The sequence below is a fragment of the Mustela nivalis genome (assembly GCF_964662115.1).
Source record: "Mustela nivalis genome assembly, contig: HAP1_SCAFFOLD_915, whole genome shotgun sequence".
Lineage (NCBI taxonomy): Eukaryota > Metazoa > Chordata > Mammalia > Carnivora > Mustelidae > Mustela > Mustela nivalis.
Genome location: NW_028135749.1, coordinates 231,855 through 243,562, shown reverse-complemented (window position 1 = coordinate 243,562; position 11,708 = coordinate 231,855). Strand labels below are relative to the sequence as shown.

At 42.6% G+C, this 11,708-nt stretch overlaps 2 long non-coding RNA genes across 2 annotated transcripts; both read right to left on the bottom strand.

The window, feature by feature from the left end:
- Positions 1–2,288: 2,288 nt before the first annotated feature.
- On the bottom strand, positions 2,289–6,847 carry LOC309857567. Its single transcript, XR_014307780.1, has 3 exons — positions 6,784–6,847; positions 4,483–4,563; positions 2,289–2,842 (listed from the first exon to the last, which is right to left on the bottom strand). It is a non-coding gene; the product is annotated as an uncharacterized lncRNA (long non-coding RNA).
- A 957-nt stretch (positions 6,848–7,804) lies between these two features.
- LOC309857566 lies at positions 7,805–9,164 on the bottom strand. Its single transcript, XR_014307779.1, has 2 exons — positions 9,048–9,164; positions 7,805–8,153 (listed from the first exon to the last, which is right to left on the bottom strand). It is a non-coding gene; the product is annotated as an uncharacterized lncRNA (long non-coding RNA).
- Positions 9,165–11,708: the final 2,544 nt, after the last annotated feature.

Here is an 11,708-nt window from a genome sequence, read left to right as displayed (position 1 = left end):
TTAGACAATTACGGAATGACAAAAAGTTATTTGCCTCTTAAGCTACGGAGTAAATCTGACAAACGTGCATTTAAACCCAGTCAAGGGCTTTGGATAAATGAACTCTGACTACATCATATGATGTGTCAAGTTACATGAAATTCAGAATTAATTTTACTTGCATAGTTTGGAGACTACGCTTGTGTCTTTACACAAAATCTATCTAGTGTGACATAATGGAAGCAGGGTCCCAAGCAGGAGACACTAAAAAAAAAAAAAATTCAAAGCTAGCTTCAAAATCCTGTAGAGCAGCAATTATCAGGGGCAATGCTAGGTCAAACCAAAATCATCCAGGAAATTCGCAAACAGCAAATTGAAAATCGAAACCAACACTTGCTGGTCTTACTTTGTCCAGAAGAGGCATGCCTTTGCTCTGAACAGCATGAAAGTGTAACTGGTTAAATTCTGTGGCAATTCTCTCCAAAATCTGTCTAGTCCAGAGAGGGCTAGTAGAGATAATTAGAGAAATGTAATTCCCAAAGTTAAAACCTGCTACCCCCACCGCCCCCCATGCCTTACAGCGCTCAGGCACCTGCACCTGAACGCCATCAATTTTCATGACAAACTGTCTGTGCAGCAGGCCCCAGTGCAAGGGGTGAGGAGCGGGGAGGTCGTAGAAGCCACCGACGCAGCCTGGCCCGGGCCACAGGGCCCAGGCAAGGGGATGGAGCTATTTTAGGTCAGTGTGGGTACAACTGCATGATTCCTCCATGTTCCTCGGGCTCTCCCATTCGTGCCCTTCTTCTCCCATTCTCTAACCACCTCCTCTCTCTTGCCCTGTCCTACCGTTCATACCCGAAGCCCCCTCATCTTCTCTGCCTGCCTCATTCTCCCTCCCAAGTACCTCCCCAGTACCAACTACTGCTGTCTCCTCAATCAGCTAAAACTGACCGCCTAGCAGCAACCTGGGAAATTGCTCAGAGCAGTGGACTCCAAGTTTAAATTTACCCAACGGCAGAAAGAGCAAGCTCGGTGCTCCGGGAGCTGGTGAGAAATCACTCACAGTGCATCTGCCATCAAGTGGACTGGATACACTTCCCTCTTGCCCCCCACATTAGAAAGCATTAACCCCATTCAAAAGGAAGTCGAACAGTGAAAGAAAAAAAAAACACAACAAAGGCCCCAAAGCCCCTGCTGGGCTCTATGAGGCATCCCACATCTGAGGATGGGCAGTCAGGTAGTGAGGAAACACACTGTAAGAAAACCCAAAATCTCTGGAGACCTGCCATGGTGTGCCCCGTCCCAGAGCATCAGAACTGGTGTGGAGGGAAGGCAAGCGCTTGGCAGGAACAGTGCCGAAGCCTAATCCCAACCTCTACTGACTGATCCCATGCGCATTTCCTATTTATCCTTTTTTCGGCATTTCTGGGCCTGGCAGAGCATGATGGATTTACTGTGCGCTGACGCTGCTCTGGCTTTCCTGACTCTAGAGCTCAGAGCTGCTCTTCTGGAGAAAAAAGTCCTCCAAGGTAATTCTGAGCAAGAAAGCGCACAATGTCTGTTTATCAAGGACAGTGTTGCAAAGGGACAGGATTGTAGACACAGAGCTCACTGAGGTGTTTCTATCCGAGGAGCACAGCAGCAACAGCAAAGACAGGAAGAACACTGGAGGGCCAGCTCTCCAGGGGCCGAACGTGGACATGGCTGGAGGGGCTGGAGGGGCTGCAGGCGCTGCCAAGGGCCGCAGTGAAGCAGAGCCGCTGGAGACACACGGGCTGCAGAAGGGCCGCGTGCAGACTGTCTGCTAAGTGTGGACGAATGGGGCAGAAGCACGAGTGCAACGGGCTAGAGACACAAGCACAGTGGAGGCTGACCACTTAGTTGAATGCCTTGATGTGAAAGGGGACAGAGACCTAGGACCAGAGAATCGCTTCCTTTGGGATGTGTCCGTTCTTAATCTCCATCATGAGACATGTGGAGCATATGGTCTCTCAAGTTCCTTCCAAATCTAAAACCTTAATTCCTAAAATTTAGAAACCTAACTCCGCCTGCAAGGGGAGGGACTGTTAGCGTCACACAACAGAGCACTCAGGGCACCAGGCGACCTTGACGCAGGCAGCCCAGCTGGTATGTGTAGGACCAGCCCCGGCTACACCCACTGCACCACTGTGCGTCTCACAGTGCTGACAGGACCTAACTACTCATTTTCTGAGTCACTCATCTACCCTGGCTGATTGAAAATTCACACCAGGAAGGGAACAAGACAATCACAGTATAACAAAGAGAGCCATCATCTTTTTCCTATTTCATAAGTTTTTTCTTTCCTGTTTGTAAATTTCAACTGGATATGTCCTATACTGTTTCATAATAATATAATGCTGGTGCAAAATACATCAATGGTAATACTCTGGGCATGTCTAGGAAAAAAAATGAGATGGAGAAAAACCAAGATGAATGGTAGGTATGCCTTAAAGATCAACAGGACTTTGCTAGTCCTCAGGGAAGGTGATTCCAAATATACTTTTACACTGCAAGCATAATGACGTGTTGGAACTGTGGTCTATAACCAAAGGGTTTATAGGAACGTGTTATAGATTTCACCATTTCATGCTCTCCACTCTCCTGGAGCTACATTCTAGCCACAAACCTGGATTTTCTTCTTGTTCAGAAATGAATTCTAACTAAGCTGTCCCCGCCTAATTAGATTGGATGTGAAGTATTAATTTATGTGCTACTTAGTTAAAAAAAAAAATGCTTACCTGCTTGCTTCTAGTGCAGAGGTTTCTTTCGAACTTTGTGAATTTAAGATTTTTTCAATCTTTTCAACTGATCAAATAACTTGTATAAGCCTCAACACACACATCTATAAAAATAAAAATTAAGCAAACAAAAAACGTCACCATCTTTACTCTTAATCATCTTTATTTCCCATGCTAAATGCAGGAAAATATAAGACCAAAAGTTAACTTCAAATATATAGGGCATGCTATATTTTGAATATTTCTATGAAACACAGAATTCTCAAGAATGCAAATCTTAGTTCTAGAATAAGCATACTTCCATATTCTATTGCAAGTTTATAGAGGAAAAAAAAAAAAACCCTAGACTTTGCTTTCTCATATTCTATACTCTTATTTCTTTTTTTCCCCATCCTGAATCTTTCTATGGGCATTTCTTTCCTATTTTTTTAAAAAAGATTTGTTTATTTGAGAGAGAGAGAGACTGCATGTGCGCATGCAGGGGAGGGGCAGAGGGAGAGAGAGAATCTCGAGCAGACATCCTGCTGAGCACAGAGCTCAATGCGGGGCTCAATCTCATGATCCTGAGATCATGACCTGAGCCAAAATCAAGAGTCGGACGTTTAACCAACTGAGCCACCAGGCGCCCCTCCATTTGTTTTCTTATGGCCCTTTATTCATGTTTTAACTTTGGCTTCCGATTGTACTGGCCCTCTCAGTTTACATGTGCATATACCTATATGCCCAAGCACCAAATCATTAAAGACCTTTTACACTACAAATATTATCAAAGAGGTTGAGGGACATTATGAAAACTCTCATCCTTAAAGAACAAAAAAATACAAAGTCATCCATTCAATAAATAATAATAATAATGAACACCCCTGGGAGCTCAATATTCATTCCGACGGGGGGTGGGGGGGGCACGAGAAAATAAAGCAAGAAATACACCCTGCTCTCACAAAGCTTACTGTTTTGTCTGGAAGCGCACGACAAGCATTCTTTGGACAAAAGCTGTGAGGAGATCCAGAGGCGAATTAAACAGAAGGTCCCTCAAACAGGCTTCTCCCCACTGAGATTTTAACAAATATGCTAATAATACACATAGAAAACATTGTACAGAGCAGCAGGCGAGAGTCAGAAGCCCAGACTCCCAATGCCCGCTGTGCCCCTACATCGTTATGATCATGAATGATATCGGGGACACTTGGAACTGGAGATAGCACTAAGGGGCACACTCCCGGGGTGAGCCCTCAGATGTACAGAGCCGTTGCCTGTCTCACACACCTGAAACTAAGCCAACACCGCATGCTAACTACTGGGAATTGAAAAAATTAAAGTGAACACCAGAACATAAAGAACACAGGATCAGAAAATAACAGCAAACCTATGGCAGAATCCTGAGTTTGCTTTGGAAAGCCCACTTCTCCCCTAGTCTCTAATATAGGCCTATTTTCTTTACAGGGCCGCTGACAATTTATACAGTCGTTAACTGTCAAGCGCTGCACCGACAACAGTTATCACTGTTTCTTGTTCTGGAAAAAGTGGGTGATCTTGAGATCGTGTGGGTACCTCTGAAATTCTGTCTTCTTATTTCAGGTAGATAACGTGACATAATGCATAAAATGCACATGCGTGAGAGCTTTGAAAAAAAGCTAAATTTAAAAAAAAAAAGAAAAAAAGCTGAATAGTGCTGACAAGTTCGCGGAGACAAGAGGAGAGGGCTTCAACTGGCATGCAGCATAAGAAATCTACTGGAGGGTACCTTTTTCTTCCTTATGTCCTCTTGTTTACACATTCGTTCATCTACTGCCCGAATTCCTTCACTGACTGATGACCTGAGACTCTTTAAAAGAATAATAAAGAAAATGTATTACAGACATTGTTTTGTCACATTATCAATTTCCTACATCTCATTCAATTCCACAGAAATTAATACCTGTGCACCAGTACTATGCAGATATTGACAAGAAAAAAAAAACATGATATACCAGACACAGTTACTGTTGAGGGGACTCATGACCTGGGGGCATAATGACACGAAGGCAGGGTCGCATGGCCAGAAGAAGAATGACATATACAGTGAAAGTTATGGGGATGAGGGGGCTTAGAATGGAGAACAGATAATATGAAGCAAAGTACAGGAGAGTCTGGAAATGCGACGGGGCTCGAATCGGACTCTGAAAGCCATGTGTACACAGCTGCCGAGGTGGGGAGGGGATGGGGAGCAGATGTAAGTGCACACACACTCAGGGGCAGGGTCAGACAGGCACACAGCCATGTGCACTGCAGGCTTCCTTCTGGAGAGAAGCAGAAATAGGAATGGAGGGCCAACTTCACTGAGATGAAGTCTTTAGATTCTGCATATTTTGGAGAACGAAAGAATGTCAAAGCACTGATGCAGGATGATGAAATGTGGGTATGGAAATACCAGGAATCAAGAATGAAGAACAGAAGACCAGAAAAAGGCAGAGCACAGAGGTAGAGAAACATGTCCAGAAGCTAATGAATAAAGAGATAATTAGGAATTAGGGCCAAAACAAAGGTTAACAGAAACAACTAGAATCAAGTAGGCATATCACAAAAATTCCACAGGAAGGTGAATTAATTCACTCCATCAACATTATGAAACACCTCCTGGACGTCAGTATTGTGGCAGCCTACAGGGATGCAATGAAGACAGATATAGTCGTATCCCTCAGTGGTCTGAGAATCTCACAGAACAGCTTCAGAGTTGGGACCAGAAAGGCAGGTCAGGCCTGTGGCTGAGCAGGACCAAAGTGGCCATAAAAACAGGCCATGGAAAAGGGAGGGGATACGGTGATGGCAGGGGGTGAGGCGGGACGGGAGCCTGTGTGAGTAGAGCAAATCTGCCTCCAGGAAGGGGGTTCGAGAGAAGAGTGGGAGGCCAAAGGAAGGCTAGGCTTGGGAAACAACACCACTATGAGGCCCCGGGAGGAAGAGGCACACCAAGGAGGCAGTGGGAGAGCCCCACAGCGGCTGGTGTGGAATCCAACAGCGGACCATGAAAATCCCTTCCATTCCAAGGAAAAGTATCTTTAACAAGATTTTGTAAAATTCAAATGAGACATAAACCATGGAAAGTATTGGCTACCTCAAGGCACAACTCAAGATTTTTACCTGTTTCACGAACTCTTTCCTGCCTGCCCCTCCCTTAGGCTTCTCAGCACTGATATTTCCATTACTCCGCATTTTTCTTGGTTCTAACCATGTACTGTGTCTTCACTTAAATTATGTTCTCCTTATATTCTCTCTAGGATGCAGGCACTGTCTTAGGGGAGGGACGCAAGAGGCCACTCAAGCTAGAGGAGACACACAAGGAAGGATGGTGTCGTTTATGACAAGTTTACGACAGGGCATCAGAATGGACAGAGGCCGTAAGTCAGGGCACCAGACACAGACGGGGGGGGGGGCGGGAGGGGAGACAGGGCAGCACAGTTTTCTGTAAGAAGTGATGCCACAACTGCCCCTCCACTGTTCACCCAGGTGGAGTTCCTATTCCCAATGGCTTAGAGGTGGGGAGTCCCATTCCCACAACAGAGATTTTTCTGAGAGAACATGCAAATGTAACATTTATTAAGTATTACATTTTATTTATATTATCCTTCAGTTCCATTAGGGATTACACAGTTTTTGTAGATCAGCCCAGGAACCTAACCACACGTAGATTACGTGGGGTGGGGGGGGATATTTACAAGATTACAAACTGTTAAAATACAAGTCATTCGTAAGTTAGAAACCACTTACATATGACCAAAGTGGCATTAATAAGTTGAATTTGGAAATATGCTTCCTCTCCCCTGACATTTTAAGGTTGTCTACTCTGAGAATATGTCTTCTTCAAATCGAACATGTTTTTTTAGGTTTTTAGCATATGCAAAAACAAAATCATTTACAACTCTTCTGAAGGTGAATATTATAATCATGAACCGTTAAAATACAACCACCAGTACCACCAAACTAACAGATGAAAAGAATTCTTAGAGAAAAGCCGACGAGGACAACAGGCGTCACAGCAGACTGTTTTCATTAATTGGGGACTTACCAGAACTTCTCGTAACTGTCCCAAAGGCACAGAAAGTTGATTGAGGGCTTTGTCCATGCCAACCTAAAGGCAAAACCAGGTTGGCACAAACACATCACGATAAGGAGTAATAGTGACGTATCTATTTAACGATCAAAGCAGTACCAGATTTAACTTGTTTTTTTTGGCACAACCGTATTTTGCTACATAACTAGCTAAACAACAGAAGTGTTATTTGGCCATTAATGTTGTTCATAGAATATGAAAAAAATCTGTTGAAATACATGAAACTATAAAAATAAGGGAAGTCACGAGAAACGAAAGTTTCCTTAAGAACAATTTGCCTTTAGATGACATTTTAAATGAATGTGAAAAATTTTCACAGAAGGTGAACAGTTCTCTGTCTGTAATTGATGATACTCAGCCAGCTGATGTGAAAGTCTGACGGGCTACGTCTCTCTTAAACATTATTATAAGCCTTGAGAAAAATAGAAATTAAACAGAAGTAAAATTTTCTAGGTTTTTAATCCTATTGGGATATTTATCTTAGTGGTATATTTCCCAAAAGCAAATGTGCATCATTAATTTTAATGCTTCTTGAAATTCCCACGGAGCTGCAACTTTCTGTGCTTCTCTGGACAAACAGATTTAAAACAAAATGAAGCATCAACAAGGAGACTTTTCTGCCAAGGAACAAAATTCAACATTTCTAAACGGCTTTTACAAACAATTGATAAGCTCACTGCAAATCATTCTTATATTTTTATAAAACCAAACTTTTTAAATATCAATATTGGCCAATGTTCCCTCAACCTAGCTCTGGCTAACAGATATACCTGGGAGTAAATTAAACATTGTAAGAGTGGTGGACATTTGCTCCTACAAATTAGTCTAAATCAAGGAAGACTTCAGGGTAATCACTTAGCAACTAATAAAACAACCCCTTGGGTATTATTATCCTTTACTTTTCACTGTTGACTAATGAATTTGAAACATAATCAAACTAGAGCAACCTTAAATGAATAAAAACTAAAACAAAAAAATGTATTCCAAAAAGTTTAGTTCTTTTATTAATGAAATTGGTAATTTCTTCAAGTTTCTGGTGGGGTTGGTGGGGTAATCAACTGAAAGGTTTCTAAAAACTCTGCCCTTTTAATAAATATGAAGGAGAGAGAAAGTGTGTGTGTGTGTGTGTGTGTGTGTGTAGGACTTGTGAATTTCAGGTTTACCAAGTTTGTGGAAAGGTTGACAAAATCTGCATAATCCTTGTTGATGAGCTCGACCATGGCTATTTTAAGAAGTTTATAGTAGAGTTCCAGATCTCCTCTTAGTTCCTCCAGCTGGACACGCTTCCTACAGTCAGACACAAAGTGACCGACGTTGAAATCTTCCTGAAAATCAAACCAGAAAGAAAAAATGATTGCACTGATACCACATTTTACATAGAAAAATAAGATCAGAGAAAGAATAAGAGGCCGTATTACTGCAGGGGAACACACACAGGACATCAGGGGGTCTGCTCACTTCCTAAGATTATGGGAAAGGGGGCCCCTCACCAAGACCATTCTCTCCTGTTGCCTAACTCTAAAGGCATTTTATTTCTTTTAATTATACATTTCAAAGAGGCTCTTCTCAAAATAGAAACAGCTTTTTCTTCTTAATTTTAACACAGCGATTCACATCCTTCCAGACTTTGTTTTGGTCTCTTTACTTTTTTTTTTTTTTTAGATTTTATTTATTTGAGAGAGAGAGACAGAGAGAACAAGTGGGAGGAGGGGCAGAGGGAGAAGCCAGCTCTCTGCTGAGCTGGGAGCCTGATGCCAGGGTTCATTCCAAGACCCTGAAATCAAGATCTCAACCGAAGGCAGACGCTTAACTGACTGAGCCACCCAGGTGCCATATTCTTTCTCTTTAAAATATAAATTACTTTTGGGGTGCCTGGCTGGTTCAGTGGTTATGGGTTCAAGCCCACATTGGGCTTTCTGCTCAGCAGGGAGCCTGCTTCCCTGTCTCTCTCTCTGCCTGCCTCTCTGCCTACTTGTGATCTCTGTCTAATAAATAAATAATTTTTAAAAAAATAAAATATCAATTACTTTTTAAAGAAACTGACATATAATGGACACATGTTAGTTTCAGGCGTACAACATAAAAATTCCATATTTTTATCTGTTGTGAAATGATCACCCTAAGACTAGTTGACATCCATCACCAAACATACACATTTTTTTCTTGTGCTAAGAACTATTAAGCTTTAGCAACTTTAAATATATAATAATATACGGCACCTGGGTAGCTCAGTGAGTTAAGGCCTCTGCCTTCGGCTCAGGTCATGATTCCAGGGACCTTGGATCGAGCCCCACATCAGGTTCTCTCCTCAGCAGGGAGCCTGTTTCCTCCTCTCTCTCTGCCTGCCTCTCTTCCTACTTGTGATCTCTGTCAAATAAATAAATAAAATCTTAAAAAAAAAAAAAAATATATATATATATATATATATATATATATATATATTATACTATGCAGCCATCAAAAGAAATGAAATCTTGCCATGTGCAATGACGTGGATAGAACTAGAAGGTATGCTGAGTGAAATAATCAGAGAAAGACAATTATCATACAATCTCCCTGATATGAGGAATTTGAGAGGCAAAGTGGGGGGTGTGGGGGTAGGGAAGGAAAAATGAAACAAGATTGGATTCGGAGGGGGCACCTGGGTGGCTCAGTGGGTTAAAGCCTCTGCCTTCCGCTCAGGTCATGATCACAGGGTCCTGGAATCGAGGCCACATCGGGCTCTCTGCTCAACGGGGATCCTGCTTCCTCCTCTCTCTCTGCCTGCCTCTCTGCCTACTTGTGATTTCTGTCTGTCCAATAAATAAATTAAATCTTAAAAAAAAATATTGGATTGGGAGGGAGACAAACCATAAGAGACTCTTAATCTCACAAAACAAACTGAGGGTTGCTGGAGGGAGGGGTGTATGGAGAGGGTCGTGGGGTTGTGGACATTGGGGAAGGTATGTACTACGGTGAGTGCTGGGAAGTGTGTAAGCCTGACAATTCACAGACCTGTAACCCTGGGGCTAATAATACATATTTCTAATAAAAAATAATAAAATTAATATACAATAATACACAGTATTATTTACTACAGTCACTATGATGTACATTACATCCCCAAGGCTTATCTTATTAACTGGAAGTTTATACCACTGGACCCCTTCATCTATTTCCTCCACAACCTCGCCTCTGGCAACCACCAATCTGTTCTCTATGACTTTATTTTGTTTTGTTTTTTAGATTCCACATGTGAGGGAGATCATACAGTATTTCTCTTTCTCTGTCTGACTTATTTCACTCAGCACAATATCCTCAAGGTCCATCCATGTTGTTGCAAATGGCAAGACTTCCTTCTTTTTATGGTTAATATTCCATCGTATACACACACATTGTCTTTATCCATTCACCCCATTGGTGGACACTTTAGTTATTTCCAAGTCTTGGTTGTTGTAAATACTGTGATACTCACTACCGTGAGTGTGAATCTTGCTGGCTGCTTGAGCCAGGTGATCTAGAGTTATACCTGGGTAGCAACTGCAAACCTCGGGGCATCATACGAGCATTCAAGCTCCTTTCCAGGAGATACCAGAAAGCAGAAGCGAGGTAGAGGGACAGCGCAAAGATGGTACCCATCAGCTCCATCTTTGGAGAATACCTTACTAGGCTCCCAGATCCACGTTAAATTAGATGCCTGCCCCTCAGGGCTTTAAGATAAGCAAATGAGCCTCTTTCACAGAAATCTAATCCCATTTCAGTCTGCTGCTTCTGTGCTGAGTTCCAGGGTGGGTCAGTCTACTCGCGGGACTGCTTTAAGAACTGTTTCTCAGTTTGCTATAGCCTTGTGGGTCTCATGGGTGCAAGCTCTGATGGCTTTCAAAGCTGGATGTTTTGGGGTCTTGTCTCTTAGATGTACGTCTTGGAAGTTGGGGTGCCAGAAGTGGGGCTCAAACCCTTTGCTCCTCAGGGAGAAGCCTGGGGTTTTGAGTACCCTCCCAATCCCAGGTCGCTGTACCAGGGGTGGGGTTTATGGCAAGACTGATTCTTACTTCAACATAGGTTTTTTTCCTTACTCACCTAATGTGTAGGAGTCACTCAGCTAGTTGTAGGGTTTTTTCCACAGGAAATTTTTCCATATGGAGCTATAGATTCAGTGTGTATTTCATAGAAGAGATGAGATCAAGATCCTCCCATGCCACCATCTTGAATGGAAACCCCAGACCTTATCTATGTATGTGTGTACACACACATATGTGTGTACACACACACACACACACACACACAAATATTCATGCTCTTCTAAACTATTTCCCATCTAGGGGCACCTGGGTGGCTCAGTGGGTTAAGCCTCTGCCTTCGGCTCAGGTCATATCTCAGAGTCCTGAGATCAAGCCTCACATCAGGCTCTCTGCTCAGCCGGAGCCTACTTTCCCCCCTCTCTCTGCCTGTCTCTCTGCCTCCTTGTGACCTCTCTCTCTCTCTGTCAAATAAATAAATAAAATCTTAAAAAAAGAATAAAAAAATAAAAAATAAAAACCCATTCTATTAAAAAAATTTCCCATCTAAAAATATAACTTGAATGTCTTTACATAAAACACATACATTTCTATTAATATTTTATGTGCATGCTGAGTGTCCCATTGAACAGATGTTCCAAATCTTTCATAACCTATTTCCAAGTATTGGTCTCACAGGATTAGCTATCCTGTGTTTCCCCTCTACAATACTGTGATACCCCGGTAGGCTTATATGCTTAGAGGCAATAAATTACTATCTAATTCCCCTGTGACTCTGCTACTCCATGACCTGTTTAGTCAGCAAGAATCAGATGTGATGGGGCGCCTGGGTGGCTCAGTGGATTAAGCCGCTGCCTTTGGCTCAGGTCATGATCTCAGGGT